This window comes from Panthera onca, chromosome E1 (genome assembly GCF_046562875.1).
Source record: "Panthera onca isolate mPanOnc1 chromosome E1, mPanOnc1 haplotype 2, whole genome shotgun sequence".
In the NCBI taxonomy this organism is placed as follows: domain Eukaryota; kingdom Metazoa; phylum Chordata; class Mammalia; order Carnivora; family Felidae; genus Panthera; species Panthera onca.
Window position 1 is genome coordinate 11808759 of NC_138352.1, and position 27203 is coordinate 11835961.

Genomic DNA, 27203 nt, shown 5'->3' on the forward strand with positions numbered 1-27203 from the left:
TGTATTTCCTTTTTTTTTTTTTCTTCTTTTTCAAGATTTTATTTTTAAGTCATTTTTACCCCCAACGTGGGGCTCAAACTCACAACCCCAAGATCAAGAGTGTTGTGCTCTACTGATGGAGCCAGCCAGGCGCCCCTGTATTTCCCTTAAATACTAGGACCGTTGAGTATGTTTTGTGAATGGTTTATCAAGAAAGGCTTGTTTCCTGTTTGCATGTTATACGTGCTGTTTTGGCTTTTGGCTGTGTGCAGCACAGACCCACTCCAGAGAGCTTGAGAAGGGGCATTGTTCGTGGGAGCACATGGGGGGTGATGTGAATTGCACAGAAATGCAGGAATGCAAGCTGGATGGGCTGAGCTCCAAGGACCTGGCATTGGAGGGTGGTTCCTGGCAGCTCTGGGGAACGTCTGTCCACAGCAGTTGTCCCTGGAACTTTACCCCGTGGGACTCTGCCTTGCTCCGTACGCGGGAGCCCCCCTCTCCTACCAGCTGGCTGCTTTGCTCGCTCCTGGTCTTCCCTCCCTTGTGGCTTCAGCTCACGTGCTCTTTGAGCTATTCAAAACCCCGCAGGCCCCAGTTTGTGGCATTGCTTGTTATATTCTTTCAGTTTCTAAGTGACCGATTCTGGTCTTGTTTCCTAGTTCAGATTCTGGAGAGACTTGATCCGGTCATCTCTCCCCTGGAGCTAGGATGTAGGTTATTGGCCAGCCTGTGGATTATCTGCCCAGGGTTGGCGGCCTGACCCTTTTCAGCTGGTAGAGGCTGGTGGAACTGGGGGAGAGGGGTGAGGGAGCAACAGAGCCCAGTGGCACCGTGTGGGGCAGAGGACTGCCCCGAGGACTGGGCCAGGCCTGGTGGGGCAGGGGGACAGGAGCCATTCTGTTTTCTAAAACATGAAGTACTATCTTATAAAAGCTCCGTGCAACCCTGATTCTGTGTGGCAAAGGTATTTTGGTCTCTTCTGCAGATGCTAGCTTAATAAAGAGGAGTTTTGACTGTCTAGTGATCAACTTCCTTATTTTCCTTACTTTGCTATTTTCAAAATGGTAAAGTTCGTCCTGCCCATTTTTATGCATGGATTTACAGGAGACTGAAATTCAAATTCTGAACCACCTCCCAGTCTTTTAAAATTAATGCATTTTTAAATTGCTTTTATTTTGAAGCAAGATATCATTTTCTTTTGAGTCGTGAGAAAATATATATTTTTTAAGCTTATTTATTTTGAGAGAAAGAGAGAGAGAGTGTGCGTGCACGCACACGAGCAGGGAAGGGGCAGAGAGGGAGAGAGAGAATCCCAAGCAGTCTCCTCCTTCCTGTCAGCACAGAGCCCGGTTCAGGACTCGATCCCACTGGGCGATCGTGACCTGAGCTGAGGTCGGACGCTCAACCGACTGAGCCACCCAAGGTGCCCCCGAAAATATTTTTTAATCTGAAAACAAAATGTGTTTTCCTTCGGGAATTAGAAGCTAGCACGTTTTAAGTCTTTAGTGATTTTTTGGTGTGGTGTCATTTGCCATTTTTTCAAGCTGAAGTTGTACGTCATAAAATCCTCATTTACCTTGTCCTATCACTGGTTTTTTCCTTGAGCTTAAGCAGGAGTGTAACAGACTTCCTGTAGAAATAGTCTTTGCGGCTCATTCAGAGTGAGGAGAGAGATGGCCAGTTAAAGCAAGAACGGAACTATAGCTTCAAGGGAAACGTTTTTGAGAGCGAGCCTCAGAAGGGGTGAGGCGCTAGTCACAGCACGTGGCGGTGACAGCGGCGTTGGGCAGGTGGTCGGCCTGTGGGATCTGGGGGTGGATCCAAGCCCTGCTTTACAGGGGTCCCGTGGGGAGGAGACTGTCGGGGAAGATGCCACTCCGTGAACGGATGCCCTTGTCTGTTAACCGAGAGCATTACTGTAATTTAGTATGGCCTGAAAATGGTTTAGGGGAACAGCGACTAGTGTAAGTTGCTTGTAAGTTGCGCGGGGGGGGGGGGGGGGAGGGGGTATCAAGTATGTTAATTGCATTTGATGGATTCAGTGTAGCTGTTTGTTTTGGGATCAGTGTACCCGTAGCATTAGGAAATCACGTGAGCGTTCTCACTAACCCATTTGAATTAAATGGCAAACCAGCAAAACGGAGGTGGAGTTTCTGCAGAAACCAGCAAAACGGTTGTGGCGTTTTAAGGGCCCGCTCTCATGCTGTATTTGCCCAGAAACGGAACGGGAGAGCCTCAGTGAGTTGAGAAATCGCCTGAGACCACCTGAGGCACCTCGGAGGGTGAGGAACCTGAGACACACCTCGTGGTAGAGGTCTGCTGCCCGCGTTCGGTTCTCTTTATCCTGCCAGGCCTCCGGCGCCCCGTGTGTGTCTGCGGTGTTTTCCGAAGGTTCTTGTTCGCGAGGGTGCCTTGGACTTGTCCAGTCTCAGCCAAGCACGTTTCCTGGGGCTCCCCTGCCTGGGTCGTGGGGAGGGGGACTGAAGGGGCTCTGGATGGGCAGGAGGGTTCTGGCGTGCTGGCTCGAGAGGGCTGCGCGTGGAAATTTCTGAGCTAAAACATAATTTTAAAACGTAGACGTGTTCAGTGACGGCTTCGCCCCCGCTGACCGTTAAGGGCCCCTTCCTACGTGACCCAGAGGCAGGGTAAAGTTGCTGGAGAGCAAATGGAGGGACACGCGGGAGGCCAGGGCCCCGGGGGGGAGGAAAGCCCGCGGCCCAGACGGCTCTCTGCCAGCATTCGCCGGCGAGGCGCCCCCTTGCCAATGATCCCTTTTCACCTGAGGACAGCCGTCGTTTTGACCAGTTGGAGCGCGTGATGGGAGAGGCTCTGCCACGTGCCCTGCCACCCCGCGGACCGCCACCTTGTCCGGCCATCAGTGCCAGCCACGTGGTGCCCTCCCCTCCTGCCCTGCTCTGGCCAGCTTCCCTCCTTTCAGAAGCCCCTTCCTTCTTCCAGAGCGCCCACCGTCTGCGTCCCAGCACACCTGTCCTCTGGTCGTGCCTTCGGGTCACGCGCTTCCTGTCCCCTTCTCTCCCTGCACCACCTGAGTTATTTGTTCTGTCCTTACGTCTTTTACGTGGACAGGTCGCCCTACGTTCGGCTGCCATACGCTGTGTCTGCCTGGCAGTTGCCTGTTTGACCTCTTACCTGTCCCACCCGCTCTAAACTCCTTTGCTCTCTCTCTCGCAAGGCCCTTCCTGTCCTCCCCTCTCTGTTTCACCTTACTTTGCGAACATGGACGTTTAAGTCTGCTCTGTGCTGTCCTGGCTCGCCACACGGTGTTTTTCTGGCCCTCACACCCCTTTGACCCTTCCTTCCTTCCCTTCGCTGCTTGCTTCTCCCGTCTGTCCTCTGAATCTCCGTCCCGCTGACCCAGCTGACTTTCCCAGGCCTCTGAGCACCGCTGCTGGGGTCTGTCTCCCCTTCCTCGATCCCTTATCAGGGTCATAAGGGTCATCCGTGTTAGCTACTCCCCCTTGTAATTAGCGTTTCTTTCATTCTCAGGGTTCCATGCAGCTATTTCGAATGTTCCTCGGGGGCAGTGACCTCGTGTATTATTTTCCTTGTTCCCTCGAGTGTCAGCGCTAAATGCATAGTAGTCTCTCAGATTGCATTTGATCAGCTGACATGTGTGCACTTGAGCTTTGAGTACTCGGGAGGTGGGTTTGACAGAAACTCAGCTCTGAAATGTCGCCCTGTGGTCTGTTTTCGGACACGAGATCTACGTGTTCCCCACGGAACACTTTGATCCTTCAGTGAGCTAATACCTCCCTTAGGAGCAGAGCCCTTTTGGTGGGGAATGTGGCGAATTCTTTTTTTGTTTTTACATCTTCCTAAACCCTACGAAGTCCTGTTGACAAACCCCTTATTAGGAGTTTGAACGATGTATTTCTGTAGGTTGAATAAACAGAGAAGCTATTTGCCGGGGTACCGCTGTTGATTAAATGGCCCACGACCACAAGACTGACTTTTTGTTCTTCTCTCTCGTGTTTCATTTTTGTTTGTTTCATCCCTTTTTTTTGGTTTTTGTTTGTTTTTGTTTCTAGTCCCTTTTTCCTTTCCTCAGGTGCCCCCTGGCTTCCTGCTAAGACCAGATGACGAAGGCAGGAGGGAGAGATGGGCTGTGGGCTCGGTCCCCACCGGCCCTGCCGCAAACCCGCTCGGGGACGGGTCAGTTTCCTAGTGTCAGGCTGTGGTGAGGAGGTGCTGGAATTAGCCCGCAGAGAGGAGGGTGGGGGAGGGCGAGACCCACACGTCCTCCCCTCTTCCTTGCTCGCAGCCAGCCCTGTGCCTGCCTCCACGTACGAAGTGGAGTGCATCAGGAGTGTGTGTTTTCTTTTCTTTTTTGCCTTTTATGTCTTTTGCATTAAGCGGGCATTTGTATTTTTATTTAGGCTTTATTGCATCCATTCAGATTTCCTTTGTCAAAACAGCTAGGGAGACCTGCGGGGGCCCCAGGCGCCTTGCATGTGTGCCCGCAGTGTGAGGAGAGCCCCGAGTCTGGTCTTCTGGGGGGGCGAGTGCGAGGCGTGCAGAAATCTGGCAGGTGGAGTGCTTCCTGAGGAGGTGGCCTGGCGCACAAGCCAACCCCGCGGGCAGCCGCTTCCAGGTTGTTCCTCGGGTTGGCTGCGATAGAGGGGCACGGGTCCTGCCGGAGCGCATTCCTGTTTTGTCCTTTCTCGCTCCGTGTGGCAGCCGGCTGCCTCCCGAAGCCCCGTCCGCTCTCCCGAGGACATTTTGAGCCACCTGTCCCGTTTTCTCTGGTTTTTTCCTCTGACCCGAGTGCCGTGCACGTTGGGTTTTGAGCAGGATTTTAGTTTGAGGTGTTGTCGTGCCATCTGTCGTCCTTCTTCTCGAAGCACGGCTTCTTCCTCTCACCCTAGATTTCAGCCCTGGGCCTTTTCGCGTCCCTCGCTCCGGTTTCCCGGTTTCTCGAGGTGACACTGAGATGCATCCCTTTCGTTAACGCAAGTGTCGTGAGGTCCGCCAGCGGCCTGGTGGGCAGGAGCGGTTGTTCTGCTCAGAGGTGAACAAGCTGTGCTCGTGTATCTCGGGGGCTGCCTTTCAACAGTTTTACTCGTTCTGGGAGTGGAGGGAAAGGACCCAGTCCCTCTGATGGTATATTAGGATCCTGGTCAGTTTTCCAGTGCGGGGAGAGGGTAGACTTCTTATTTATAAGGTTCTCGAGTGCCAGGGTGTGAATCCTACCACATTTGATACACATTGGGGTGTAATTAGTCAGACTCACTTAGTTTTGGAAACAGACAGTTATAGTACATTCTCAGTACGCACTACTCTGTATAGAACTAGGCATTTTCCCTTCTCTTACACCCACTCTCCAACACATCATGCATCCTGAATTATTTTTAATGTGCTAGGGTGGAGACAGTTGTGGTTCTGAAGGAAAAATAAAGCAGGATCTGACTCAGCTCCTTGCCTCTTTGGTTTACCTGTTTTTGCAAAAACACGCAAAAAAAAAAAAACAAGACACAACCCCCCGAACACTGATACGGACATTTTCAAGCCTCTCCAAGTTGGGAGAATGAAGGGTCCAGGCAGGGCCAGGGGCCCGTCACCCTCCTCTGGCGGCGGGGGCAGTGCTTTGCCACTATTGTTAAATCTGTTTTCCCCATTTTTCCCCCTGGTGTATTTAAAGTTTTTTTTTTTTTTTTTTTTTTTACGTTTATTTATTTTTGAGAGACAGAGACAGAGCACAAGTCGGGGAGGGGCAGAGAGAGGAGACACAGAATCCGAAGCAGGTTCCAGGCTCCGAGCTGTCAGCACAGAGCCCGCCGCGGGGCTGGAACTCACGAACTGCGAGATCGTGACCTGAGCCGAAGTCGGATGCTTCACCGTCTGAGCCGCCCAGGCGCCCCTCCCCTGGTGTATTTAAAGCAGGTTTCAGGCATCTTGTGAACTCACCCATAACTACTTCAGCAGGGTCTGTAACCAGTAAGGACCTTGTATTCTTTCAACATAATCGCCATGTACGTCATTGTCATACTTAACAAAAATACCGGGTCCACGTTCAGACTTTCTCGATCACCTAAAACAGTGTCTTTGGTTCCCGCTCCAGATCAGCTGTCGCTCGTGGTTCTTGTCTTCAGTCTCCCTGCTTCTCCCACCTCCTCCCTTCCCTTCGTGTCCTTTCGTGCCCTCGCTTTGTGAGAGAAACTGCCACCGTCCCCTCCTGTCACCCTAACCCTCAGCCGCCATCACTGTTCCGGGGAGCCTATGGGAGCACATGCGGCCTCGATCGGTTCGGCCTCCCCATCCGTCCCTGTGGCCGTCCTCCAGAAAGCTGAAGCGCTAATAAGAGGCAAAATATTCTTTCCCAAATTAAACCGGGTCTTTCTATGATGGGTCCCTGTGGTTCCTACAGAAAGCAGGGAAGGAGTGCATCTGATGGCAGGGCCGACTGAGAGGGTTTCGAGGTAGCGTGAGCAGTGGGGGGTGCCTGGGGGAATCTGGTGGAGGGGGGGCCGGGGTGGCGGTGCCGCTTGGAGAAGTGCCCGCAGGCAGGTTCACTGAAGAGAGGACTTCGGTCGCCGTTGTCATTACTGATTCTTCTTTCTTCTTCTTCTTTTTTTTTTTTTTTTAAACGTTTTTTTATTTATTTTTGAGACAGAGAGAGACAGAGCATGAACGGGGGAGGGTCACAGAGAGAGGGGGACACAGAATCGGAAGCAGGCTCCAGGCTCTGAGCTGTCAGCACAGAGCCTGACGCGGGGCTCGAGCTCACGGACTGTGAGATCATGACCTGAGCCGAAGTCAGACACTCAACCGACCAAGCCACCCAGGCGCCCCTCTTCTTTCTTTTTTAACGTGCATGAGAGGGAACCAGTTTTGTGTATTTCTAGGGGAGTGACTTCCCGTGTTGAATCAGAGCATAGACTGCATTCTGATGCCCTGGCGAGGCACGGTTTGAGGTTAGGAGAACGAGTCTTTTTGTCGAACGAACAAAAGCTTTATGCTTTGTGTGTCTTGATGTGTACCGGGTCCCTTCTCCATTCAGAAATTTGCCGTGTGTTCCCTGGCTCCCCTGCACGTTTTCGCATTAGAGTATTCAGCGTGCACTTTGAGTTCTTGATGAGCAGCCAGCGTGTGAGTGTCCTGCATATTTGATCGAGGCTGCACGTGGAACTCTCTGGCCTGCCCCTCTGACCAGTCTTGCCTCTCTCTCCCACCTCCGTGCCTTCTCGGGGACAGATGGACCCCTCCTCTGATGACACTTGGTTTGCCATTTTGGGACCGCCGGTTGTATATTTCGTGTTTTCTGGCCATCGTAAACATCGTGCTGTTTTAGTTGGTAGTCCGTGCTGTTTTAGAAGAATCCGGTTCTCTCTCACCTGACATCTCTTCCTGGGCAGCCTCTGAAACCCATGGCTTCAACCGTCACTCTAGAAACAGAAGATCCCAGAGTTTATCTTCAGCCTAGACTCCCACTCAGGAACTTCCAGATTCCTAGCCAGCTGCCTGCTAGGACATCTCCATTTGACGCTGTACAAATTTAGAGTTTCTGAAACAGAATCCACTGCCTCCTCCTGCCCGCACAAAGAACACAGCCCACCAGAACACACACACACACACACACACACACACACACCCAATAAAATGCCCCTCAGGAGCTCTGCCTTTTCCTGTGAACTCCTGCTCCTGACGAGTGCCATCACCACGTGCCCTGTTCCCAGACCGGAAGCCTCGGCGTTCCTGGCCGCCTTCCCTCCCCACCCCTCAGGCTCTGTGATGACCAGAACCTTCCCTGATGTCTCCCGGACCGTGTCTGAATCTGCCCGTCTCTGATCGTGTTGGCTCCTCTCCGATGACAGCGCCTGATGTCCCGTTCGGGCCCCTGGACGCCGCCTCCCCGCTGCCCCTCACCCACCTGCCCTCGCTCGGGGCTGCTGCCGGGGGCTCCGGCTGAAACTCTGAACACGCTTCGTGTTCAGAGTTCTTTGAGTGGCCGCCCCACACCTTCAAGGTGAGGCTCAACTTCTTCGGCCTGGTACCCAGAGCCAGTGAGAATTTTGACGAAAGGGCACGTTGGAGCGTCTTCTTTCGGTCGGAGGTATTTGCTACCTACGCTTAAACCGTGGCTCTTTAAAAACTTTTTTTGGTATTTTTAAACAAATTTAAATCCAAGTTAGTTAACGTATGGTGTGACGATAACTTCAGGAGTAGAATTTAGCGATTCATCACTGACATGTAACACCCAGAGCTCATCCCAAAAGTGTCCTCCTTGATGCCCCTTACCCCTTCAACTCATGTTTTGAAGGAATCTGACTCACACCATGTTTTGTGGGTAGAATAGTGTTTATAGTCCGTGAACTGAAGCTTATAATCAGTGTAGTTGAGTAGAAAACGTGTCCTGCTTTATGGATTATTTGGTGTTTGGAGTGGCTTTTCTCCCGTAGTGATGAATACCAAGTGTAAGAGAATGTCGTTTCTGGGGTTCCCCTATAGAACATAAAATTCACCTAAAAATTATTGATTCTGATAGTATGGTAGTCTGATTTTTTTTAAAAAGATTTCTTCAGGTTTAAACCTGAAAGGTTGGTTATTATATGTCTCTTTTTTTCTTAATGAATGTTAGTAGGTCTAATTTTAAGGGATATGTTTCTCTTACTTTTTCTAGCCTAATCCCCGTGTCTGTCTTAAAAATCAAGTCCAGAGCTAAAAGCTGCAAGGTACAGATTTTAAGAAGAAATTCATCTAAGAGATCATTGATTATATTGCAGGATTTATACTATTAATATTTAGAAAACTTTTCTCCAAACACCTCTCATCTTCATTTTACTTTTAACACAGAGTTGGTTTAGAATGAGAATTCTGACAATAGTAAGTTCCGATTCTCTCCCGAATCGGGATTTCTGAGCGTGGGTTCAGCAGCCCGGTGTCCCAGCCCCGCAGGCGGTTCGGATACCTGCTCGGGTTTGAGAAACACTGGTTGAGGTCTCCTTAAATTGAATTTATAGCACATGGAAGGGGAGGAAGGGAAGCTGGTTTCAGTTATAACTTTTTAATTTAAACTTTTTGAAAGGAATAGACTCTCTAACAGGCTGTGGCCTGTTCTCACATCATATTTTCTTTCGAAGGATTTGACATGCCAACGGGGAGACTACTGGCTTTATGTGCTTCTCCGGACTGTTCCTGTGTTTACTTAGTGATACAGAGTTATAACGTGTGCTTCTCTGAACTTGTCTTAGTTATTTGTATGACTCTGCGAATTTTCAGGTGGAGAAGATCTGTGCTGTGTTTTATTGTGGTAAATACACAATGCTATACAATCTGCCGTTGGAAGCATTTTTAGCGGACAAGTCAGTGTGTTGGGCGTATTCACCTTGTTTTGCCTCCATCCCCAGCACTTCTGTTTTTCGCCTTCCCAAATAGGACCGTTGTCCCTGTTAAACCCCAGCTCCCCATCCCCCGGCCCCGGCAAACCCTCTGCCCCCTTTTCTACCTTGTGTTTGTGAGTCGCGCTATGACTGTTCCTACTAGAAGTGGAATCAGACAGTGTTTGAACTTTAGTGATTTGCTTGTTTGACTCTGCGACCTGTCTTCACAGGCCATCCACGTCGTAGCACGTGTCAGAGCTGCTTTCCTCCTTATTTATTTATTTATTTAGAGCGAGAGCGTGCATATGAGCGGGAGGTGGGGGACGCAGATAGAGGGAGAGAGAATCCCAAGTAGGCTCTGTGCCGTCTATGTGGAGCCTGATGCGGGGCTCAATCCCACCAACCATGAGATCATGACCTGAGCCGAAATCAAGAGTCGGACACTTAACCAACTGAGCCACCCAGGCACCCCAGAACTTGTTTTCTTCTTAAAAGGCTGAATATTTAAAAAAAAAAAAAAATTTTAATGTTTTATTTAATTTTGAGAGAGAGACAGAGCATGTGTGGTGGAGGGGCAGAGAGAGAGAGAGAGAGAGAGAGAGAGAAAGACATAGCATCTGAAACAGGCTCCACGCTCCGAGCTGTCAGCACAGAGCCCGACGCGGGGCTCGAACTCGGGAACAAGATCATGACCTAGGCTGAAGTCGGACGCTTAACCAACTGAGCCACCCAGGCGCCCCAAGGCTGAACATTTTTAAGATCTAGTTTTTGATGCTTATATCAACCAAAAAATTGCATATCTAAGTTCATTTCTTTTTTGTCTTTTATATTAATAGATTCTAGATCCAAAAGACAAATTCCTTGAAGAATTCTACCACTGTATTTTGTTCCATATATTCAAAGTATATATATATTTTTTAAGCAAGTTTTTTTTTTTTTTTAAGTTTATTTATTTTGAGAGAGAGAGCCCGAGCGAGCCTGCTTGTGCGAGTGGGGGAGGGGCAGAGAGAGGGAGAGAGAGAATCCCAAGCAGGCTCCATGCTGTCAGCACAGAGCCCAACCTGGGGCTTGATCTCACAAACTGTGAGATCATGACCTGGGCCGAAATCAAGGGAGGGACACTCAACCCAGCGAGCCACCTAGGCGCCCCTCAGAGTATATCTTTATAATGTGCATTTTGTGGTTGCTGTTGTTCCTGGTTTCTTAAGAAAGAAGCAGGTGTAGGGGCCACCAATGTAAAACGCTGGGCTCCTGCCATAAGGGAAGAGAAGTTGAAGAGACAATAGAGAATCAGACGCTTCGGGTGTGAGGTACGACGGGTCTGATAGGCCTTTAATAAATAGTACGTGATAGATATTTTCCTGGTGGATTAAAACGGCTCCTAGTTTCAGTCCGCTAATGATGGAGTTTTTATTCTGGTTCATGAAACCGGATAATATTTCCATAGCTCATTACGTTCTTTTATGTGGGCAAACACATGGCATCTTTCAAAGCTGACAGCTGCAATTCCCCAGAACACCAAATGCTTTTTCTCAAGTCCTTGGATTTATTTTTTTACACTCTGGAAAGTAAAGCCGTACTCTGCCAAATCCAACTTGATTTGAACAGGAATATGCAGAACCGCTATTTTCGTTGTCACCCACACTCTGCTCTTTATTAGACAAAAAAATGTGCGGACTGGGAGTGGTTTTGGTAAATCACGGGGTGTCTTGGATCCCACTGGATCATGCATGGGTCCGTCACGTGACTGCACGCGGAAAACCCCAGAGAAGAAAGACCTGTCACGGCGCTGCAGGCGTTCGTGTTTGCCTGGGGCCTGAATAATTGTCACCTGTGAGACCTTTGACCTTCAAAATGTATTGACGTATATCTTACGTATAAAGATCTACCTAAAAGATGTGTATACCTCCATTTTTTCCAACTGTAGTTGGCCCTTGAACACAGATTAGTGTCACAGACACCCCCCCCCCATCCCCGCATGCAGTCAAAAATCTGCACATATAACCTTTGATTCTCCAACAACTTTGCTAATAGCCCACTGTTGACCGAAGCCTTACCGATCGCACAGGCAGTTGATCGACACATACCTGGCACGTGCCTTATGTCCCGTATTCCTCCAACCAAATAAGGTAAAGAAAAAATCACAAGGATACGTTTCAACTCTTGTCACCTGACAATGGAAAGGTCGAGGCGGGAAGTCTTTACGTTTGTGATCCTTACAGTCATGTATCTTTTTCACGAGAGGAATTTTAGAGTGTTTTGTACATGGTCCTCAAATACAACTATATCATGTTTTCAACTTTAAAAGTGTAAAACTCGGGGTGCCCGAGTGGCTCGGTCGGTTAAGCGTCCGACTTCAGCTCAGGTCACGATCTCGCGGTCCGTGGGTTCGAGCCCCGTGTCGGCCTCTGGGCTGACGGCTCGGAGCCTGGAGCCTGCTTCCGATTCTGTGTCTCCCTCTCTCTCTGCCCCTCCCCCGTTCATGCTCTGTCTTTCTCTGTCTCAAAAATAAATTAACGTTCAAAAAAAAAAAAAAAGTGTAAAACTCTTGGGGCACCTGGCTGGGCCAGTGGAACGTGTGACTCTTGATCTCAGGGTTTTGAGTTGGAGCCCCGTCTTGGGTACAGAGATCACATAGCTAACTAATTAAAAAAAGAAAGTTTAAGACCGTCAAAGCAGTTTAGTTTGAGAATGGTAGTCATGTGCCCAGGAGGTTAAAGTAGGGCTGGATGCCACAGGGAGATGGGAAGGGGTTCTAACAGGTCCTGCCTTCAGAGGCCGGTCTCCTGGAGGAGGTTGATAGGGCATCAGCTAGGCCTTGAGCCTGTAGAGTGACCAAGCCGTCTTCTTGGGCTCTGCTCTCAGCGAGCTTATAGTCCAATGAGAAGACCCAGTTGTCCGGGCCCTGGGGGCAAACAGGGACCCTCCTGCTGAATTTGAACCAACATTTCTCCCTTTAAGTGTTTGAGAAATACTTAACATACAAAAGGTCTAAGGATAATGGTGAGCATTTATGGGGTACATAAGTATTTTGTCATTCGTTTGTGTGACGCAACGTTAGGGGCGCATGGCTGGCTCAGTTAGTGGAGCACGTGACTCGTGATCTCAGGGTTGTAAGTTCAAGCCCCACAGTGGGTGTAAGGGATTACTTAAAGATAAAATCTTTAAATTTTTTTTTTTTTTTTCAACGTTTTTTAATTTATTTTTGGGACAGAGAGAGACAGAGCATGAACGGGGGAGGGGCAGAGAGAGAGGGAGACACAGAATCGGAAACAGGCTCCAGGCTCCGAGCCATCAGCCCAGAGCCCGACGCGGGGCTCGAACTCACGGACCGCGAGATCGTGACCTGGCTGAAGTCGGACGCTTAACCGACTGCGCCACCCAGGCGCCCCAAAGATAAAATCTTTAAAAGAGATGCACACGCTGCGTTAATTTCCACAGATCTAAATTAGACCCGGAAGAAGTTGAGGACCCTACCGGTATCTTTTTGATGGCTTGCACTTACTTTGTAGGTAGGGCCCCACCAGCTTTATTTGGATATAATCGACATTTAACATTGTATTAGTTTAAGGTGTCTACCGATGTTTTGAGATACATACAAATTTGTGAAACGACCATCACAATAAGTTTATTTAACATCTGTCGCCTCACACAGTTACACATTTTTTTCCTTGTGATGATGATTTTTAAGATACCCTCTTTTAGGGGCGCCTGGGTGGCTCTGTTGGCTAAGCATCTGACTTCAGCTCAAGTCATGATCTTGTGGTTTGCGAGTTTGAGCCCCACGTCGGGCTCTGTGCTGACAGCTTGGAGCCTGGAGCCTGCTTCGGATTCTGTGTCTCCCTCTCTACTCCTCACCCGCTCATACTCGGTCTCTCTCTCTCAAAAATAAATGTTAAAAATGTCCTTTTTTAGCAGCTTTCAAACATGCAGTGCAGTATTAATTATAATCGCTGTGCTGTGCATTACATCACCAGGACTTTTTTTTTTTTTTTTAAGTAAGCTCCACACCCAACGTGGAGCTTGAACTCATGACCCTGAGATCAGGAGTCGCACGTTCTGTGGACTGAGTCCGCCGGGCGCCCCTGGACTTACCTATCTTCCAACTGGGAGTGTGTAGTCTGGAGTAGGTCTGTGGGCTTTGCTTTAAAATTCCTCTCCCTTTCTCCTCCTCGTTCTCCCTCTGATCTGCCTGTGCCCTACTGGGTTGCCTGCCGGACAGTAACACTTTTCCCCGTCGTGCCCTGTCTTTGGTGGCTCACAGTCGTCTTCTTCATCGAAGGCTGTTGCTTACGGCTGGTACCCGTGGCATTCAAATCAAGGCCCGTCGACACCAGAGCCCAAGCTGTCCATTGGCCCTGTCGTGCGGCTCCCTGGTTTGTGTCTCAGGCCCGAGGTGACAGTGCTGCAGGAGCAGAGGGAAAGGACAGTGGTGACTAGCCGAGTCACACAGCTGGTGGCTGGGGGGGTGGATAGGACGTTGCCGGCACCCTGCGCTCCAAGGAGTCCGTTGGAGGCCGTGAGTGTGGGCGCGGCATCACATCTCCGGTCAGGATCCGGTGCGAGATCCGGGGAAGGCTTTGTCCTTGGAGCAGGAGAGGACTCTCCCAGGACTGTGGGGAACAGCAGTCTAATGTTTACATTTATTCAGGCCGCGATGGGAGCCGAGCGATTAGTTTCCTGACGCGAGTTCTTTCCCTTCCAGTGTATTGTTTCCTCATTCTGTGGAAAATGTTAACACCAGTAGCCTGAGGCCTGATTCAGGGCTCCCTGGAACCGAAACCTTTTCAGAGAACGTCCTCTCGTTCAGCACCCTCCTTCCACCCCCTGTATTTTGTGGAAGGTCTCTTCCCAGCCCTGGCCGTGTTTATCTTCAGGGCCCTATTTTCTGATTCCCGCAACTGAGTATAGTACATTTAGCTAATAATCAGTTCTTTAGCTAAATCTATTCCTTGTATTTATTTCATCTTTCAGAGGGAATATTTTATCCATAAGACCTACATCGAAGTAAAGGTGATTTCTGTCTGTATCTTTGGTTTGCCTTTTCTCTGTAGGAAGAAGGAGACCTACGTGATATTATTTACACCGAGTATTTGTTTTTGTTTTTGTTTTAACTTGGCTGTTTAGAAGCTTAACATAGTGGGTTTTCACCAAAGCCTCATGAGATTTGCATCGTGTGTTTTTAGGGCCGTTGGGAATATGATTACCACTTTAGTCTGGTGAACAGAGCGGTTTTTGGGGGGTGAGTTTTCAAAGCATGGTAGAAAAGATAAACGTCAAAAAATATTTTAGTTTTTAAAGCCGATTGCGTTAGAAAGGCTTCCTTCCCCTTTTTGAGCCTAGACAATTTGGTTCCTTGGAACCATTGGGCTGCCGCACTCAATGCGCACTCACTTTCTTCCTCTTGGGGAAGTTCAGCACAGGACAGTAGCCACATTTTTTGACTGTTGTACTTAGTCTGTGTCAGGGCCCGCTAACCAGTTCCTTTTTGAATCTTCCACGATTCTGTACGCTAAAGAAAATGCAGAAGCTGGGACTCTGCGAAATTCGGGAATCTCCCGGGGCTCTCTGCCGACTGCTGTTCGGAGCTGAGATTTGGAGGCGGGTCTTTTTTTTAACTTTTTTTTTTTTGACGTTTATTTATTTTTTGAGACAGAGAGAGACAGAGCATGAAGGGGGGAGGGGCAGAGAGAGAAGGAGACACAGAATCGGAAGCAGGCTCCAGGCTCCGAGCCATCAGCCCAGAGCCCGACGCGGGGCTCGAACTCACGGACCACGAGATCGTGACCTGAGCTGAAGTCGGCTGCTTAACCGACTGCGCCACCCAGGCGCCCCTGAAGGCGGGTCTTTTATCCCAAGGTCTGTACGAGGGGGCGCGGACCCGGGTTCAAATCCCCGGGACGTTGGCTTCTCTCGGCCTCTATTTCCTCGTTTCTAAGTAGAGAGAAACTCATTTCGTAGAAAGATTCTGCCTAGTAAGTGCATTAGACTTTGTGAAGCCAATTACGGTGCATACGCAGCGGTCAGTAAGTAGGCGATGCTTGGGTAGAGTGTTGTCAGCCTCATTTCCCGTGCTGGCAAGGTCCTTGTCCTGTGTCCCTGCCTCCTCAGCGCCCGCTGTGGGGAAGGGAGTGAATGTTTGTTGAGTGATTTCTCCAGGTTCTTCTGAAAAGAAGTTTGTCTTTTGTTTTCTTAGAGCACACTTGATAGATTTTTGCTCTTTTCTCATATTTCATAGGTCTTACTTTTTAGAATAGTTTGTTTAGGTTTGCGGAAGATTGAGGAGACCACACAGAGGGTCTCCAGATACCCCTGTCTTTAAAGCCTGTGTGCTGTGTTTGTTTCAGCTGATAAGCCAGTATTAATACATGATCTTTTTTATTTTTTTATTTTTTAATGTTTTATTTATTTTTGGGAGCGAGAGAAACAGGGTGTGAGCAGGGGAGGGGCAGAAGGAGAGGGAGACACAGAATCCGAAGCAGGCTCCAGGCTCCGAGCTGTCAGCACAGAGCCCCACGCGGGGCTCGAACTCACGAAAACCGTGAGATCATGACCTGAGCCGAAGTCGAATGCTTAACCGACTGAGCCACCCAGGCGCCCCAATACGTGACTATTCATTAGCATCCCCCATTAGGATTCACTCTTGGTGTTGGACATCCTGTGGGCTTGGACAGATGCAGAACATCACGTGTCCACGTTAAGGTATCACACAGAGCAGTTTCATGGCCCAGGAAACCCTCTGTGCTCCGCCTGTCCGTCCCACCCCCCTCTCCTCCAGTACCTGGGAGCCGCTCATCTTTCGGCTGGTTCTGTCGTTTTCCGTTCCCAGAATGCCATGTGGTGGGCATCCTATGACAGGTGGCCTTTTCACACAGGCTTCTTTCGTTAAACAGCAGTCATTGAAGTTTCTCCCACGTATTTTTGGGGGTTGATGGCTGATTGCTCTTTGTGGCTGGGTAACGCTCCACCGAATAGACGCGCCCCAGTCTACCAATCCATCCCTCTTTCGGAGGACACCTTGGTTGCTTCCGGTCTTGGACAGTGAGGGACAAAGCCTTTCACCCTGCGTCCCTTTTCACCCTTGCCACTTCCCTGCTCTGGTGGATCAAGTTCCCTTGTCGGTCAGACTGGTCACTGCTGCAGATGTTAGGAATTCCTGACTTGGCTGCCAGTTAAAACTCGATGAATTTGTTGCTGTTGTTGTTGTTTGGCTTTACTGAGGTATAAATGAGGAATAATAAACCGTACATACATACATACGTACATACATTTATTTATTTATTTATTTATTTACGTCCAAATTAGCTAGCATACAGCGCAACAATGATTTCGGGAGTAGATTCCTTAGTGCCCCTCCCCCATTTAGCCCAGCCCCCTCCCACCACCCCCTCCAGTAACCCTCTGTTTGTTCTCCATATTTAAGAGTCTCTTAGGAATAAACTGTACATTTTAAAGCTACGTAGTCGGGTAAGTTTTGTCATGTGTTCTTACCTTTGAAACCATCGCTGTAATTAAGATAATTAACGTAGGCATCGCTCCAAAAGTTCTTTATGTCCCGTTGTAATTTCTTTTTTCCTCACGCCAGGGAGCCACTGATTTGCTTTCGGTTACTGTAAATTAGTTTGTACTTCCTAGAATTTTACAGAATCGCACGTACTTTTTTTTTTTTTTTTTTTGCCTGTTTTCTTTGATTCAGCATAATTATTTTGATTCATTCATGTATGCACGGATGAATCGTTCATCACACTGTATTGCTGAAGAGGGTCTCCTTGGGTGGGTTTATTTATATATACTGCAGCAGAAGACATTGGCGTTTAAAAAAAATAACACTTAAACATTTTTTTTTAACTTCCTTAAAATTTATTTTTTAGAGAGAAAGAGAGCGTGTGGGTATACAAGTGGGGAAGGGGCAGAGAGAGGGGGAGGGAGAGAATCCCAAGCAGGCATCTTGCAGAGTCCGCGAATCGTGAGATCGTGACCTGGGCTGAAATCAAGAGTTGGATGCCTCACCGACTGACCCACCCAGGCACCCCGAAAAGAGAACGCTTTCTGATTTCGTAGCACCTTTCTAAGATTTTGGATCTGTTAGAATCAAGATGGAAACCTATGGTTTATTGTTATTATGTTTTATTGCTCCTGTAATTTATTTTCAAATCTGGATTAATACTTGCAAGCTGGAAAACAAAGGGATACTTTTCAGGCTGTCAGCAAAAAGGAAGATGAAAAGTAGTTGCTAAAGTTCTCTTCTAGGCGGAAAAGGCAACTGGATCTGGGGCTCAGACCACGAGAGGGGTGGGGAGGGTGGAGCAGGAAGGCGGGGGCGCCGAGAGGAGGGGGGCCTCCTCAGTCCTGGAAGGAATGGACTGTTTGTTGTTCACCCGAAGTCACCTTTGTGATTGGTGTGTGTGGTCAGAAGCTGCCTGTTTTCTAAAAAATTGCCTCCGATGCCAGAAATTTAAAAACAAAAAAATTTTTAATGTTTATTTATTTTTGAGAGAGAGAGGGAGAGAGACAGAGTGCCAGCGAGGGAGGGACAGAGAGAGAGGGGGAGACACAGAATCCGAAGCAGGCTCCAGGCTCTGAGCTGTCAGCATAGAGCCCGACGCGGGGCTCCAACCCACGGACCGCGAGATCATGACCTGAGCTGAAGTCAGATGCTCAACCGACTGAGCCACCCAGGCGCCCCCAGAAATTTTTAAATAGGTGATACAGCCTTCTATTCTGCGTCTGGACAAAAGGCTTTAAATAACAAGACCCAGTTAATAAAACAGACTTGAAACTCAGACTAGTATAATTAGCTTATCAAGAAGTATGAATGACTCTCTGGGTCTTGAGGAGAGAAGACATTTATCGTTAGACTTATTATTTAGGGCTCACCGCAGTCCCCACAGACGTTCTAGGGACATGAGCTAGGACAAAGGTGTGTAGTTGTCAGGTCAAAATGTTCCTTGTAAATCAGCCAAGGATATCAGAGCAACTTCTTGAACTTGAAATGTGGCCAGTGAGGCTGAGGAACTAAATGTTAAAGTTACTTACCTTTTAACTAGCCACATGTGGTTAGTGGCTGCTGGTTTAGATGACAGAGTTCCAGAGTCGTCCGTTCATGGCGTGGAATGGTGGGTGTTTTCCTCATCGTTCAAATGCATTCTCTCCTTTCCCCTCCTCCCCACTCCTTTTTTGGGTGAAATGTACCTAGTCAGATTTGCGGATGTCAGTTGGATGTGTATTTGTTGGAATCCTGCCTTCTCGTGGAGAACGGTTCAGGTAAATAAACATAAAACGTATGAAGTGACCATCCATGGCTTCACAGTTCTTTCTATTTTATGTCAAGTTTTTTTTTGTCCACAGTTTTGACTGATTGGCATTTTCTTTTTTTTTTTTTTCCCCAATATATGAAGTTTATTGTGAAACTGGTTTCCATACAATACCCAGTGCTCATCCCAAAAGGTGCCCTCCTCAATACCCATCACCCACCCTCTGATTGGCATTTTCAAGAACTCTGGAATTTTTGTGAGAAAATAATTAAATGGAACTTTAATTCCATTAAGGAATGGAAATTCCATAAGGAATTCCAATTAAGGATGTTAGAGGTCATCTCTTAGATCAGGGGTGGGCAGGCTGTGCCCTGTTGCCTGTCTTTGCAGACAGCTCTTAGTTTTTATATATAGATCATATAGATGATACATAAAAATATGTATAAATTATATATATGTGTGTGTGTGTGTGTGTGTGTGTGTGTGTATATATATATATATATATATATATATATATATATATATATATTTAGTTTTTATATTTTTTAATGGTTAGGAAAAATTCCAAAGAATAATATTTCATGACATGTGAGAAGTATATGAAATTCAGTTTTTGGTGTCTGTAAATACAGTTTTAAGGGAACACGGCTGCACTCATCTGTTCACGTATTATCTGTGGCTGTTTTTGTCCTATAAAAGCAGAGTTGAGTATTTGCGACAGAGACTACCTGGCCCGTGAAGCTGAAAGTCTTTGTTTTTTGGCCCTTCACTTACTACAGAAGCTTTGCTCACCCATCTCTTTGCTTCTCCAGGATCTCTGTGCAGAAGTTGGAAACTTACCAGAACACTGGACCCTTTGTTTTTGATAGAAAGTTTGATGGTAGAGAATGATCCATTGGATTGAAGCTCAGTTTGTTCAGATTTTGAATACCGCCTCTCTATGCAGGCAGAACTTAGGAACAAATGAGTAACATTTAAAGCACTTGCTTGGCAGCGCCTGGGTGGCTCAGTCGGTTGAGCTTCCGACTTCGACTCAGGTCACGATCTCGCGGTCCGTGGGTTCGAGCCCCGCGTCGGGCTCTGTGCTGAGAGCTCGGAGCCTGGAGCCCGCTTCCGATTCTGTGTCTCCCTCTCTCTCTGCCCCTCCCCTTGGGCTCTGTCTGTGTCTCTCAAAAAATAAACAAACATGTAAAAAAAATAAATAAAATAAAGCACCTGCAGCCGCAGTTCCCGCACTGTGCCGAGGCACCCCAGGGCACCACAGTGCTGTCGGGTGTTTTTTACATTTTGAGAAAACACGCTTGATAGTCAACGTTTCTTGGACGTTGTGCAAACTCCTGGCGCATGCACGGTAGCTCACGTTTCAAGATTGGATCACACGGTTTCTTTTCATGGCGTCGCATCTTTGTGGAGCTGCGTTTTCGCTGGCTGCTGTGCTAAAAATTAGCTAGTGCGGCACGAGAATCCGTGGGCAACAGGAAACGAGAGCACAAGCGCCCGTGTGATTCCGAGCCTTGGTGGCACCCAAGCGTCCACCCTCACAAGTAACACTGGCCATGTAGGAATGGGACAAAAACACATTTTCCCTCAACTTGAGAGTATTATTGTTTCAGATGGCTACTGAGTTATTAGGACACAAGTGCTTTTCAAGCTTGTCTGGACCTAATGACAACAGATACTTCTTCTGGCATTGGGGCACCGCGGAAAAGTTACTGAGATGTCAAGGGTGCTGCGAAGGGACATTTAGAATCCTCTGACGTAGGGCACCATGTGGTGGTGCCTGAGGACAAACGTTCCCAGAGAAGCCAGTCAGAAATGTCCTCATCGATTATCTTCAAGGCTGTAAACAAACTGAAGTCACCCCCAGGCTAGTGTCTGAGATGTCGATCTCCAGCTCTTCCAGAAACATAATACCGTGCAACACGTGAGGGCCTTAGCTTTCTACTCTAGGCTAAAAAGCGGAAGATCCGGTTTATCGAGCATGCTAGATCGTTCTTGGAATTTCATTTGAAAGCTCAAGAACTCTGTGTCGGTCTATTAAATTGTGTTCACAGAAGTTTCCCACGTAGTCTTGCCCGGAAATTCTCGAGAAGGAATACATTACAAGTACCGTAAGGTAGAGTATTCTAGAAGACCTTACTGAATCAGGAGTGTAGCCGTACAGCTGCTTGCACACTCAAGGAGGGAAGGAATGGTTTCACGTTTGTCTTTAACCAGGAACAGCTAGAAACTATTGTGCCTGGTAGCTTTGCTGCAGCCAGATAAGCTCTGTGCCTGGCGTGGGACTTGAACTCACGTCCTTGAGGTCGAACGTCGCTTGGTCTACCCACTGAGCCTCCCAGGCGCTGCCGCCCCTCCCCGAACATATGCTAATTTTGAAATAGATTCGGATGATTGATTATTTTTCTTCTTCTTCTTTGTTTTTATTTTATTTTATTTTATTTTTTTTTATTTTTGGGACAGAGAGAGACAGAGCATGAACGGGGGAGGGTCAGAGAGAGAGGGAGACACAGAATCGGAAACAGGCTCCAGGCTCTGAGCCATCAGCCCAGAGCCCGACGCGGGGCTCGAACTCACGAACCGCAAGATCGTGACCTGGCTGAAGTCGGACGCTTAACCGACTGCGCCACCCAGGCGCCCCTGATTATTTTTCTTCTAAGGACAGTTCTTTGTTTTCTTGCTCGTTTGGTTCTTACAGCATTGAGGAGTCCCGGGACTCTGCTGGCCCTTGTCAGAGAGCGACTTCGCGTTTCTCTGCCGGGAGCCGGGAGCAGTGTGCTCGGGCCGCGTGCTGCCGTGGGTGCAGGTTGACGTCCTGCTGTCCTGGGTGCGGGGGTGGGGGGGGAAGGGGCAGCACTGGCAGGGGCGCGGTCACGGGCGCCATCACATTCTGCTGCGGTCCGCCCGCCGCACCTGCACCTGCTCCTTGGCTCAGTGTTGTTGTCAAGGACTCGCGGTCACTTGGGCTGGGACCCTCACGGTCGAAACGTTTGTGGTCGGACATCCTCAACTAGATACAAGTTCATGGAGGGCCAGTTCCCGCTACCCTCGCGGAGAGACCTTTGCCAGGCATCTGGGTTTAGGGGGCTCCCGTCCCACCTCGCGCTCAGGGGTGTGGGACCCTGCCCTTTGGAGCGGAGTCAGGCACGGTTTGGGTCTCACGCACCCGAGTTGTCGAAGAGGTCGGCAAACACCCTCCTGCTGTGTGATTTGGGGCCCTCTTTACAAATACCGTAGTATGGGTAAGGAAGGGTAGCGACCTCGATGGAACTGAAACTCCTCACACGTGAAGTCCTTTGATCTTGTGGGTAATTTCCAGCAGAACCTTTCTGCTTGTGCCGCTGTTGCCACTGCTGGTCGTCTGCAGGCCGGTGACGGGGCAGGGGACACAGGTGGCCGCCGTGCACGGCCCCCTCTGCTTGAGGGAGGCCCGCCGCCCCCAGTGGCACCATGTCCCGCATCCGTGTGCTGTGGTCCCACCGAAAATAGGTGGATTGGGGAAGAAATTGCGAAGTTTTTCTGTCGTTTAACACAGCCGTTTCGTGTTGAGAACCGTCCAGAGCAGGGGCACAGGCGTGTGAACGAGGGACACGGGGCCTGACCTGCGCTCCTCCCGGTGCCTCCCAGTACCCGCCTGTCTCCCCCGGGGGTGTGGGGGAGCGCACCGAGCCGGCTCCTCGGTCGCCGGGAAACACGACCGGTGTCTCCCGCGGTGTGGTGGCCGTGAGGGCGGCCGCGGGACCGAGGGACGGTCAGAAGAATGTGCGTGCGGTCGGGACACTGTGGCGCAAGGTGTGGGAGCCGCACGTCCGCCATCTGCGCCTCGGCTGCGCTCCTGTCTTCGCTCCTCGTGGCCCTGCTCCACGGAGAAGGTCCTAGAAGAGGGTCCAGCCTCTTGTACTGGATCCCGTTGGCGTCGGTCATGATGCCCTGTCCTTAGAGCTCCCGGCCCCCGCGGGCCCGAATCACACCCTCTCCACACTAAATGTCACCCTGAGAGAGTGTGTCCTCAGAACCCTGGAACTGAGCTTGTCTAAGACGAAATGCCTAATTTACACTTCAGATGTGTTTGATCCCAGAGGGAGACGGCTTGGCACCTGTCAGATGTTTGCGTATTTTTTTTAGCTGCCCTAGAATCTTTTGTGTGTTCTTGTGTGACCTTCCCGGGGCTAGTCCAGTCTGTTGTGACTTGATCTGTGGGTCCCACTGAAGGCCGGTGACTGAGGATGGGGACTTTGGTGCTAACTCAGCACTTGGCCCGGACAGTTGTCTGTACCCTGTTACCCCAGTTAGTCCGCTCATGGTCTTGAACTCGTTTGAAAATCGCTAATCTGACTGGGTTGGTCATGAAGACTTTGGATGAATGGAAGTGTATCACAACTGATTGGATTATAACTTTTCTTGGAAAGGACTCAAATTTTCAAAAATTTAAGTTTTTATAAACATTTTGTTTTGTGTTTATATAAATATATATATTTATATATATATAAAAAATATATATATATATAGGGACGCCTGAGTGGGCCTGAGCGGCTCAGTCGGTTGAGCGTCTGACTCTTGGTTTCGGCTCACTCAGTTTCGTGGGTTCGAGCCCTGCGTTGGGTTCCACGCTGACGGTGCGGAGCCTGCCTGGGATTCTCTCTCTCTCTCTCTCTCTCTCTCTCTCTCTCTCTCTCTCCCCCTCTCTGTCTGCCCCTCCCCCACCCACACTGTCTATCTCTCTCTCTCTCTCTCTCTCTCTCAAAAATCAATAAACTTAAAAAAAGTAAAAAAAGAATGAACACATTTATTCACAAGTAAGTAGCACGTGATTCGGAACCTCGCCTTACAAGTGGACTAAATAGAAGTCCGCCTGTCTTGTAATAGCGGAGGCGGAATTCAAGAGCCCATCAAGGACTTGAGTTGTGACCACATGCAGTGTTGGGGGGGGGGCCCCCAGGTTCCTCGGGCCGTTGACACTCTTCACGCCTTCACTTAGCCGAGCTGTTTGTATGCTTTGGAGTCCCAGCAACAGACCAGGTGCCCGAAGCTCTTCGCGGCGCGACTCCTGTGCCTGAGCCGCTTCTGAGGCAGGTGACGCGGTGTCCGCGGGTCTGAACGGCTGCTCCGGAGCGTGTCCACGGAGTGTTTCCTCCCTTGTGGTGTCGCTCCCGTGGCCCCCATCGGGAACGTTCCCTTCTGCACACGCGCTCTCGCCACCCATCCTGGAGCCATGTCCCCCCCCCCGCTGTCTGAAGCAGTTTCATTGTCAGTACGGTGCATTGCTGTCCGTGACCTCCTCCCTGTCTTTTCTTCGTTGTGGACGGTACGTGTGTCTGTGTCTTGCTTCTGAAGAAGCCCCGTCCCTGTGTCTTCCACAGTCACGTCTAGATCTCAACACGGTGGCTTATGCGGCAGGCCCTCTGTATGTATGTGGCTGTCACTTCTGCTAAGTCGGCGATTTACGGAAAACCGACTCTGAGGGGCTTCGGTCAGTTTCCCACGTCTTCCCGATGCGTTTTATATTTGCCTCTTCGAGCACTGGCAACTTCTGAGAGACTCCCGCCGTATTTAGGGTTTTTCCACTTCGGGAGTCTTTCCGGGGTAAAACCAGCTCTGCGTCTAAGTGCGCTTGAGGGTCACGTCCAGTGCCATAGGATATCCAAGTCGTACGGGAAGCGGCTGGCTTAGTTCGCTGGCTAAGTTGTGTATGTATGAACCTAGTTCAATCTGAAGGTAGATTCTTTAAATGGAATTTCTTTTAAATGGGTTTTCCTGGCAGAATGCGCTGTTAAGCTCGTTACTTCTCAAGTTGAAATGTCTTCCCTAAAATATGGTTTTATTTAGCACAGTACAAGCTTTTCATATCTCAAAATTGCATTCAAAGTTCGGTTAAAAACTGAAAGTGCTGTTGCCAAGCTCCCGAATTACAGGCTCAGAAATCCCTTTTGAAGGAGGAAGAGTGGGTGTAGGAAGGTGGGAGGAAGCCGAGTTACCCAGCGGGCAGCTTTCCTCCCTGGGGCAAATGGGTAAGGCCCTGCTTTTGTTTTTATTATTGAAACAATGGCTCTGTGAAACAAAACGAGTGAGCCAATGATAATAGTCAACGTCTCTTGGTCTCTTGCGAAAGTAGCTTTTCCTTTTAAGAGAGGACATCGAAGAACATTTCTCTCGCGCTGGAAGAATGCCTTCTGGAAAATTTAATTCTGTTCAGGCCTCTCTTGATTTTTGTGGTTGATACACGCCGAGTGTGATTAGGAAGTGACATAATAATATTGCAGATAGTTCGTGAAAACTAAGACGGAGGGAAATTCCTGTGGCTCTCCCGAGGCGGTGATTTGAACCCGGAGAGAACTGAAGCCTGGGTTCCTGCCCAGTTCTGGAGAGATAGGTGCGGGGAGGAGACTCGAAGGCCTGCGGACGTGGGCCCGTGGGCACGAACTAAGCCTTCAGAATGGGGAAGCTGCACACAGAAATCCAGACTGCTGCCTTCTCGTGAAGAGCCGGCAGCTGGAGCTCTCTGGGCCCGCGTCCCCTCAGAGCCACGGTGGCCGGGCCAGGCCGGAGGCCCCCGTGCCGAGGCGCAGGGCCCCGGGGGACCTCTCACCTGGCCTTCCACCTCGGGCTGGAGCTGGGCCAAACCTCACGCTGGGTAAGATGTGACAAGGTCGTACTCAGTTCCTTGCAAAAGCACTGTTGGTCTCCATATTGCCCTTCCCCCCGAAGTGACCTTCCCCTGTTGCTAGTGTCCCCAGCTTTTTACTTTGAGAAATTTCTATTATTAAAGAAGTTGATGAAGCGTAGCAAATACGTGTCTGCATTTCCACTTAGATAAATTAATACATTCGCTTTATCTCTTACACACACACACACACACACACGCGCGCGCGCATGCACACACTCACAGCCTGAGTCTTGCAGAACCATTTGAAAGAAGCTGTGTGTATCATTACCCTTGCCCTAAGTACTAAAGCATTATTGCCTCAGAACAGAAACGCTGCTTAACGGTCATCGTTATCACACCCGCGAAATTTCACACGGACAGAATGATAGTATTTAGTGTGTGATGCATGGGCACATGTCCTCAAATATTCTTTAGAGCTATTTTTATTCCAAGGAGCCAATGCAGCATAGCCTTTGGTAGTCCTGTCTCTTTAACTGACTTCATGCTAGATAGTTCTCGGCTTTTTCTGTTCATCTTTCAAGACAGTGGCCTTTCTCATTTTTTAAGAGTCCAGGCCGGTGCTTTTGTGCAGTGCCCCGTAACTTGGACTTGTCTTGATTATTTCCTCCCTTTCTGTTGTGAGGTCTGCAGAGGTCGCGCGTGCTTCCGTTGTGTCACAGCAGCGCGGCAGGTTGTCCCGTGCTTGGTCCTAAGTTAAATCCTTGGCCGGAGCTGGTATCTGCTAGATCTTAACAGTATAAAGGGACAGATTTCCATCATCTGTCCCTTTGTAACTGACAACCTGCAGGCTGATCTTGGAGACCGTGCTGTCTCTTCCAGCCTTTCAGTAGTGCCCTGTGTCGATCCTTGCCCGAACCAGTTATGAATTGGTGGTTGCAGAATTGTGGTTTTCTGATTGTGTTGTTTGCCCCTGTGGTTATTAGGTGACATTTGTCTGTAAGATTTCCTCCCCCGCCCATTTCTCTTGGGTATCACTATCTTTTCTCTTTCTGGTGCTCAAATGATCTCGGAACGGGGGGGAGTGGAACCCCTTCAGGCTGGTTCCTGTGTCCTTTTGACATGCCCGCCCCCCCCCCCCCCCCCCAGTCACTGAGCGCATCCTTATTTCTGGTAAGTACTTCAGATTCACCTTGACCTTTTCCCTTCAGACTTGTAATCAGTCATTTCTTGACAGTGCACGCCTTCTTCTCTAGTCCTGAGTGGTATTTAGAAACCGAGCTCTAGATGCCAAGTTTCTTGTTGCTGCTGAGGTGTCATTGCTTCTAGGCCCTTCCTGTGGGCAAAACTAGAATGTGCATAAATGTTTCCAATAAGATTGGGATGCTTCTGTTTTTCGGAGGCTGCAGCAAGTTTGTAGATTGTAGTTTGTGCTGAAAAACTGGGGTCTGGTATCCGTAAGCAGTTTCAGAGACTAAAGTTTTGTCACCGTTTTGCGATCTTCCTTTTCTATAACCCTCTAGAAAGTTAGGCTTTTCTGCGCCAATAGTATGCAGAATTCCTGAGCCTTATATATCTCCGAAAGATTGGCCCAGGTAAGTGAGCACAGAGACAAAGAGCTGATTTGTTGCTTTATCTAGTAAGGTTTTTTTGTTGTTGTTGTTGTTTTTAATGTTTATTTTTGAGAGAGAGAGAGAGAGAGCCCGAGCACACACGAACAGGGGAGGGGCAGAGAGAGAGAGGGAGACAGAGGATCTGAAATCAGCTCTGCACAGAGCCCGACGCGGGGCTTGAACTCACGAAACCTGAGATCATGACCTGTGCCGAAGTCGGACACGTGACCGACTGAGCCACCCAGGCGCCCCTGTCTAAGCAAGGTTTTGTTCCATAATTCAAAAAATGTTTATTGAACAGTGACTTTGTTTTAGGCGATGCGAAGACGCATGGTCTGGCCCCTGCCCCGTGGCTGAGTGGTGCGCCTGGGGACGGGGGGCAGGTGCCGACCAGGGCGCGCAGGGAAGCAGGGAG

General features: G+C 49.2%; 1 protein-coding gene across 5 annotated transcripts in view; it reads left to right on the top strand.

The window, feature by feature from the left end:
• SEC14L1 (SEC14 like lipid binding 1) overlaps nucleotides 1-27203 on the top strand; it is an 88882-nt gene that overhangs the window by 39482 nt on the left and 22197 nt on the right. The window lies entirely within an intron of this gene.